General features: G+C 43.8%; 1 non-coding gene across 1 annotated transcript; it reads right to left on the bottom strand.

Moving 5' to 3' along the window:
- Nucleotides 1-8,755: 8,755 nt before the first annotated feature.
- TRNAE-CUC lies at nucleotides 8,756-8,827 on the bottom strand. The gene has a single exon. It is a non-coding gene; the product is annotated as a tRNA-Glu (tRNA).
- Nucleotides 8,828-9,227: the final 400 nt, after the last annotated feature.

Below are 9,227 nucleotides of genomic sequence, written 5' to 3'. Positions count from 1 at the left end.
TCTATCTAAATATGCATGAGATTACACACCAACACCTTGAGCTGAGGCAGGAACTGATTCTGTTTTTTCACTAACAGGGTGATATGATGATGTTATGCACCAGTTAGTAATTTAGCTGCTACACTTCGGAGCAGTGGAACCTTCCAGATGCCCATGAGAGCACATCACGAACATCTAGCATTGGTAGAACAAAGGCACAGATAACTGATACCAGAGAAGACTGACTCAGGAGCAGCAGATGGACTAGGACAGGGGTCAGCAACCCGCGGCTCTGGAGCCACACGTGGTTCTTGAACCCCTCTGCTGCGGCTCCATCGCTCAAAACACACACCGGCACAGCCACTGATCTACTCGAAGCTCAGGAACGCAGCACTAGCTAGTTAAGTAAATCAGCTAGTTAAGAAAATCACTACATTCCTCTGCTAAACAAGCTTCCTGCAGGCTCTCATGTTACACGAAACCCTGCTGAAAGGATTCTCTTTGTCCCAATGTAATCTCCTTCATCTGAATGTTAAAAGCTGCGCTTCAGACTTGTCACAATTCACAGCACTTGACTGTTTATCTGCTAATCAGTCACTAAACACACCTATATCTCAAAGGCAGATTCACTGAGCTACCCACCCCCGCTCCGTAGGCCAACCATGGATAAATCGAAGAAAAGTTTCTGAAGAAAACCAAACGTTTAATGATACCTGGGTAGATTCATTTGCTTTTACTGCTGATGAACTTATGGGGTTTGCTGTTTAATGCATGCAGCCCTTTAGCACTGACTTTGACTCTTCAGGAAGCTGTTCTCCTATTCAAAATACATGAAAGGAGTCCTACTAGTGTATAATGTAAGATTAAAAATAACAGGTTTTAGTGAATGAACAAGAGCTGCAGCTAAATCATAATGAAGATATACATAGCATTAAGGTAAAAAATGATATGTGCAGTGCTATCTTCATTTTAGATGTCAAAAGGGTTTTGCGGCTCCCGGTGTTTTCTTTTGTGTGGGAAATGGGTCCAAATGGCTCTTTGAGAGTTAAAGGTTGCCGACCCCTGGACTAGGGGAAGTAGACAAAAAATGTTCCTTCCTACCAAGGCCAAGCACTCTCAAGGGCAGACTCTGATCTTTAAAAGGATCATGGCCCTGTCCAGAACAGGTGAAATCTCAATCCAGGCTTTCCACTGATGGCCCCCTGGCAGTTACGTCATAGGGTGCCCTGAGTTTCATCCTATTTCCCATGCTGTTCAACATCTCCATGAAGCCATTGGAAGAGTGTCATCAGTTTACATGTAAGCCAGGTGTGACAGTGCCTGTTCTGAGCCAATGTCTGGCCAGGGTAACGGACTAGATGAGGGCTAACAAATTGGAATTTAATCCAGTCAAGAGGGAGGTGTTATTGGTAGGTGGAACCTTAGTCCAGAAGGAGGCTATCTACCCTGTCCCGGATGGGTTGCACTGCCCCTAAAGTGCCAAGTGTGGGGGTGCTCCTGGACTCAGAATTGTGCCTGGAGTTTCAAGTGGCATCTGTGGCCAGGAGTGCATTTCACCAACTGCAGCTGATATACCAACTATGCCCCTACCTGGATGGGCAGAACCTAGCAAAGGAAATCCATGGTCTGGTAACCTTGCGTTTAGACTATAATGTGCTCTATACGTGGGGCTGCCCTTGAAAATGGTGCAGAGACTTCAATTGGTATGAAATAGGGCAGTCACTTGTTGAAAAGGACAGGCAGGTTTGATCTTATAAGCCCTGGCCTCTATCAGCTACCAATTTGGATTTTTTTTCTTCAAATTTTCATTTTTTTTAAATTTTTTTTTTCAAATTTTCAAAAAAATGGATTTTTTTAAAATTCAGATTTGAAGTTTGGGCCCACTTCAAGGCGCTTATAGTAATGTATAAAGCCTTAATGGCTTAGGATCTGGATATCTAAAGAAACATCTCTTCCCATATACAAGGTGGCAGAGAGATGAAGAAGCTTCTCAGCTGTGGTGCCCCGATTATGCAATCAGCTTCTTAGAGAGCTGCACCTGGTGCCAATTATTTATATCTTTTGGGACCAGGTCAAAACCTCCTTATTTTCCCAGTATTTTAATTGTTAAAATCAATATAGAATCCAATGATATTATTTATCTATATCAGTGGTTCCCAGCACTGATATAGATTTTCTATACCCTGCATACTTAGAAAATGTTTATGTTCGCACCTCCTACAAAAGTAATGCCACATTTGAAGATGAAGAAGTCAAATTTCTAATTTTTGAACCACAAATTGAACACAGAGTACTGCAGATGAACAAACTGAACTTTGAAAAGCTTTTAACTGAGTGTATAAAATTCAATTTTGGTGAGCACCTCTGACATGCCATCTTACAACCCCTGGGGTAAACAGAGCTAAGTATCACCAACATACCACTGGCATTTCATTCCAAATTTCTGCATGACGTCTCCCGGTGGTTTGTTAAATAACTTGGTGGACAAGAAAGAATCCTGCAGAAGGCTGCAGGCCAAAAACTGCAGTGCTGAACAGAAGTCCCTGAGCAATACCTTCTTGAAATGACCTGTCAGGCTGCCCAGAAGGACAATACAGTCAATGGTACTCAAAGCTGCTGAGTGATCCAGAAGAACTGCACTCCCCATATCAAGTACTTAGCACAGAAAACCCCTAAGGTGACCAAAACAGTCTCAGTCCCATATCCTAGCTAAGCATCCAGTTGAAATGGGTACAGAAATCAGTATCACTCAAATACATTAGGAGCTATGAGGCCACCTCTCCCTGATCACTTTGACCACAAATAGAATATTTGAGACTGGCCTGTGACTTCCCAAATCTGTTGAAACAAGAGAAGTTTTCTTCAACAGAAGTCTTATTACAGCTTCAGGGAAGAGCAAAAGAGGTATTAATCATTTATATCAGCCAAGTGGCTAGTCCTCTCCTGGCTGATATAGTTAGCCAGTATGGGCAATGCTTAAGCAAAGAGGTTGTGGTCTTCATGTTTCTAAGCACCTTGTCCATGTCCTAAAGATCCACAAGGTGAAGAAAATCCAAGCCAATGTCTTCCAGTGCTAAAGTCACATCCACATGATCTACCCCAAGTCCTAGTAAAGGTGAATCTGAGGAAACTTACCTACCAAGAATATGGCAAATTATTCACTGTGAGCTTCAGACTATTCAGGCTCCTTTTCTCCAGCATGCTGGTAAAGGCTACACGCAGCACAGAAAAACATCCCTGGTCCATCCTGTGCGGATGGGATGGAGTCCTTCTTGCTCACCTTCACTGCCATGGAATAGACATCCAATTGGATTCCAGTAACTGTTCAGTCAGATTTATTGGGGATTTTCCTCCCACAGCACTGTAGACTTCATCCCCCCCCCCCCCCCCGCCAAAACAGAGAGCTGACTTATTTTTCCCAGGTGAGAATGGATGCTTAGGAGCAATAGTGCCAACTGCCTTGACCATCTCACAGATGACCCAGGGCTTCAACAGAATTGCCAACAGATAAGGCAGGAACCCCCATCATATAAACCCTTTAACCAGTCAACCACTGCTGCAGGGCTGTATGGCAGCTGCCAGTTTAAAGCAAAACAAGAAGTAATCCGACCTAGACAATGGAGTCACGTATTCTCCACCCCCAGAGCACTGTGGCCACCTGTATAAAAAACCGAATCAAGCATGCCCCTTGCTGCTTGTGTGAGGCCAGATACAAACCGGGACAGGTCCATGGTTGACACAGTAGCCATGACATCTCGAGCCACTCCGGACTGAACAAGCGCAGCCTGGAATTCCTCCAGCACATGAAGCATATGGTAATCTCAGAGCTCCCCTGTAGCTAGTCTGGGCAGGCTGGCTTTTTCATTTGGGCACATTTTTTTCCATATTAAGTGAAACCAGTAAGATTTTCATTTTTTATTATTTTTTTGCAGGGCTGGCGGGGGTGGGGGGAGGTGAGAGCAAACAAGAGTAAAAGTTGGGGTCATGGGACTAGTTTGCCCCCTTGTGGAATTCTTCTGCAATATTTTTCAGTGTGGGCAATGCTTCAGCAGTAAAGGTAGAGCCAGCTGCTCTCAGGATGCAGCGATTGGCTTGCAATGTAAACTGACCTGGAAAGATTTCTCCTTCTAGACTAGCGAAATCTTGGAAAGCCACTACCAGTCAGAGTAGACCACAATATTATTACATATATACGTACTCTGTCCCCTACCCCCATCTTGCCTGCTCCCTTTACAACAGGCAGAGCCTGCCCAAGAAGTTTTGCTGCCTGAAGAAGAGGCAACAGAGCTGGGCAATGCTTCTGTCCATGGGGCTCCTCATCCAATGCAGCTTTTCATTGACCTTTATAAGAGTGATCCAATGGGCGCCATGTCAATGAAGCTATTTTGGGAGTGGAGTTCTACACCACAGAGCGCTCCTATGAAGCTCAACATTTAAGCTGCAAGGATAAACAGCCCCACTGACACTGGAATTACTTGCCTGCTCTGGGCAGAAGGCAAGACAGCATCTGGTCCTCACCCTGCAGAGGCAAACTGGACTGGCAGTTGAACTGTGCACATCAATGCTAAGGGCACCCACTGCACCTGAGGACAGCTGCACAGCTTGCGGGGGCACAGGGATGTGGTGTGATCCACAGAGGAGAATCAGCAGAGACCACAGGGGGTTGTGTATACTCTGCCCTGATGGCGCTGCTGGGCAACATGCAGGGCAGAACATTTGGTGAGCCACAACTCCCAGCATCCCTCAACATTGGCTGTGCTGGCTAGGGCTGTTGAGAGCAAACACCACAGTAGCTGGAAGGCCACTTCGGCTTTAATAGGCTCAGGACTGCATGCTAGGTTTTAAAGTCTGTATTATAATCTGGAGCTATAAATTATTTCATCATGGGGTTTACAGGGTAAAAAAAAAATCAGAAGTGGTTTGCCATTGCCTTCTCCTGTGTTGTACTAGCCCGTTAGCTTGAGCATCACTGCCATTGCTTGTGAAATATCCTCTCCCAGTGCTGCCTTCAACTACTGCTCCAGCCCAGTAGCTGCCCTTCAGCAGTTTCTCTGCCCCAGATATCATTCTCTTCTGCTGACTTGATGGTGGGTGCACATGTAGAGAAAAACCAGCCGAAGGCTATTGTATATGGAGGAGATAGGGTGGTGTGACACAATTGCTCCTTCTATTCTTATATCTCCTGGGAAGACCTTAAGAACAGGCCTCCTTAAGGCCCAGTTGAGGCTCTCTGGCATGAAAAAATGTGTTATTGTAAGCCGGTTGCTGATTAGGATGGTACAGCCTTGGAATGCAGGAGAATACCGTAAACAGTGGAACTTACTGTGAGACTTGCAAACAGCAGGTATGACTAATTAACTGTTTTGGATAGCATGTAGTATTCCATGGCATGCAGCACTCCAAAATTTACAATGAAAAGCCTCACGGCTCCACCAAGGTGAGCTTCCATGCAGACCTAACCCGGAAGGTGCTGCATACCGGCTGCAGATTTGGGGTATCCTTGCTGCCATCTAGTGGAGCTCCCAACAACTGATTGAGGAAAGTCAGCTTGCTTGGTATTGTATATTTTTCATATTATTCTTCTGCTTACATTATGTATGTATTTATTTATTAAAAGCTTTTGTATGCTGTCCTATTATACAGAATCTCAGGACAGCTTACAATGCTTTAAAAGAACAATTTAAAAGACAGCAATTTCCAATAAATGAATTAAAAATGTATAAAACAAAACAATTAACAGTAAATCACAAAACAAAACAAGAGCAACTAAACGTTAAAAACTATTGACTTTAAAATACCATTTAAATAAAATGGTTTTGACCTGGTGCTGAAAAGAGTATCGGCTCAGTGGCAGGCATACCTCTCTGGGAAGTACCTGTGTGCTTATTGCTTCTGGATTCAAAAAGAGCCCTTGCCTTTGGCAAAACAGCATATTAGTCTGGTGTCTCTACTTTGGGTGACCCTGCTAGGGGACCATAGTGAGATATTTTGGCCTTGTTCTTGTTCTGCTCTTGTTCTCCGACATTTCCAAACGCCTCACCACATTAAGGTAAGGTGTGCTCTGTGACTACAGAAAAATGCACTGATAGGAAAATGCACAAATTAATCCTAGAGCAAATCAAGTGAGAATGTTTCATGGAAGCAAACATGACAAAACTGAAGCTGTCATACTTTGGGCAAGTGATGAGAAGTTGAGACTCACCAGTGAAGACATTGGCAGAAGAAGAGGAGGAAGACCAACCATGAGATGGACTGATTCTGCACAGGAGGCCACAGCCCTGAGTGTGCAAGAGCTGGGCAGGGCTGCCAAGGACAGGGCGTTTTGGAGAGCCTCCACTCATAGAATCACCATAAATTGAGATGACAACACATAACAGGAACAGAACTATCAATATGCACAATACTTGATAGTTTCTATGTTTCTACTTTACAAATCACAAAGGTCTCATTCATTGCTTTGGGGAACTTAAAATCTCAGATTCACCAGGTGCATCTTATTCTGGGTTGAGAGAAAGTGGGCCTCTGTTTCCCATGCACTAGTAATCAGTGCAATGCTTTTGACACTGGGCTTCCTTTGACAGCTGCTCAGGAGTGCCGTTTAATATATAATGAAGCCATGTGCGTGCTGACTGCATGCATGTAGTTTATTAAAATGGGTGTCAACCAATAGTTCACCAATATTCAGGTTTCAACTATTAAAACCATAGAATCTGGACCAGTAAAAGCAATCACCAATATTCCAAAGATATACTCCAATATTCCAGGGTTATGGAATGCGCTTCCCATAGAGGTCCTCCTGGCACGGACGCCATACTCTTTTCGGTGCCAGGCTAAAACCTTTTTATTCGCCCATTATTTTAAGGCTGATCAGGTTTTAATGCAGGTTTTATTTTATTAGACTTATCGGATGTTGTGCTTCATTTTATTCTGTTTTATTGTAGACTGTCCCGAGACTGTAGTATTAGGACAGTATATAAATGTTATAAATAAATAAATGTACATATCTGTCCAACAGTAAGCCTCCTTGCATTTAGTGATATTTACTCTCAGTCAAGTGCATAGAGAACTGCAGCCTAATTGGAACATTTTGTTTCCAGATACTTTTTCCACATTTGTTTTTGATATTTTTTTTTCATCATGGAACAAAAATACTAATGGCTTCAATCATGACTGAAGTTAGAATTGCTGGTCAGCTTGGTCATCAGCATATGCCTTTACCAATTGTATGCACTGTTGCAATATCGGGGGGGGGGGGGAATCATACAATAGTAGAGTGGAAAGGGTCTGCAAAGCCATCTAGTCCAACTCCCTGCTCAATGCGGGCTTCCAGTTAAAACAACCCAGGCAGATGGTTGTCCAGCTGCCTCCTGTGTGGGAGAGCCCACGGCCTCCCTAGGTAATTGGTTCCATTGCCATACTGCTATAATAGTCTGGGCCTTTTTTTCCTGACGTCCAGCTGGAATCCTTTCTGTAGCTTAAGTCCATTATTAGGGAAACACTGCCCTAAGAGGAGCAACTGAGAGAACTGGTCATGTTCAGCCTTGAGAAGAGAAGCCTGAGGGGGGACATGATATCCCTCTATAAGTACCTCAAAGGTCATCACAAAGAGGAAGGACAAGATTTTTCTCACCAATACCAGAGTGCAGGACACAGAATAATCAAGTCAAGCTGCGACGACTCAGATTCAGGCTAGATATCAGGAAAAGCTTCCTCACTGTCAGAGCAATAAGACAGTGGAACCAGCTGCCCAGAGAGGTGGTGGGCTCTCCCATACTAGAGACATTCGAAAAGAAACTGGACAGTCATCCGAGTAGGATGGTGTAAATCGGTGTCGTACTAAGGCAGGGGGTTGGATCCTGATGGCCTTCATGGCCTCTTCCAACTCTACTGTTCTACGATTCTATGTCATGCCTGCACTCCAGGAAGATCAAGAGGAGATCGTGGAATTCCTCTTTGCTGGCAGCCTTTCTAGTAGAGTGCTATCATAACACCCTGCAGTCTTCTAGAGGCTGAACACGTTATTATTATTATTATTATTATTATTATATTATTGTTATAACATTTCTATGCCGCCCCTTGCCGAAACCTCGGGGCGGCTTACAACACGATAAAATACATTGAAATACAATAGCACATAATAAATTACCATTAAATACAAAAATACAAAAAAACATTGATTTACAAATATAAGATTAAAATTATCAGTATAAATTCTTCGATCTTTCCTCATAGGACTTTGTTTCCAGTCCCTGGACCATCCTTGTTGTCCTCCTCTGAGCCCTTTTCCCACTTGTCTGCATCTTTCTTAAAGTGTGGTGCCCAGAGGTCGATACGATATTCCAGATGAGCCCAATAAGCAGCGCTGAGTAAATGGAAACCTGTACTTCGCATGAATAGTAGAAAGATAACTTCCCAATGTATACTTTTGCACTGAGCGCTTTCATTACTTTATTTTTCCTATTGCAGATTCTCCATCTTTAAAAGCAGACAAGTAAATATTAGATAGGCGACACTACCTCGCTCCTCACAAACTCTAACTTTGTACTGGAAACTTCAGCTGTTCTATTTTAATAATCGCCGTTGCAAAGTGAGAGAACGTACGCGACAGAAGGAAATCTCCATAACCTCCAGGGAGGGGTTAAAAACGTGCTGCAAAAGAGCCTATTTTCCGTTGTACGGAGTATGATACTTTCTCTTCCAACAGAACAAATCTAAGCGAGCAAAACTAAAGATTTTGTATTTTAAAAGCTAAATATTCGCCTTACAAAAAAATTACTTCCCTGACCGGGAATCGAACCCGGGCCGCGGCGGTGAGAGCGCCGAATCCTAACCACTAGACCACCAGGGAACTTAAAAACTACTTCTTCTTTTCCTTTATGAGGAAGGCTTCCATTCGTCTACTCCCTCTTTATTTGCATAGGACCTACCGACAGATGTCATTCTTTCTTTGTGCATATCCACCTATCGGCGTGGCCTCCAGTCCCTAAGCCTTCCCCATCTAGGAGGCTGCTTGGCAAACGAACGAAGGCAGGCGGCTAGGGTGGCTGCGTCAACGGCTGGTTTAAAGGGCCCAGAAAAGGCGACTCTACCGCGCGGCACTCGCGCGATTATCACGAGAGGATCTCTTCCACATAGATTGAAAAAATTAGAGAACAGGCTCATTGCTGGATAATGAATTCCGAGTCACACTGGAAAGAATTTTAACCTCTCTGACAAGGAAGTAACTGCCGTGCTGCCCATAGAAATCA

The sequence above is a fragment of the Varanus komodoensis genome, unplaced genomic scaffold (assembly GCF_004798865.1).
Source record: "Varanus komodoensis strain SLA01 unplaced genomic scaffold, ASM479886v1 scaffold1, whole genome shotgun sequence".
In the NCBI taxonomy this organism is placed as follows: Eukaryota; Metazoa; Chordata; class Lepidosauria; order Squamata; family Varanidae; genus Varanus; species Varanus komodoensis.
Note: the sequence above shows the minus strand (reverse complement) of the source record. Positions and strands in the feature narration are given on the sequence as shown.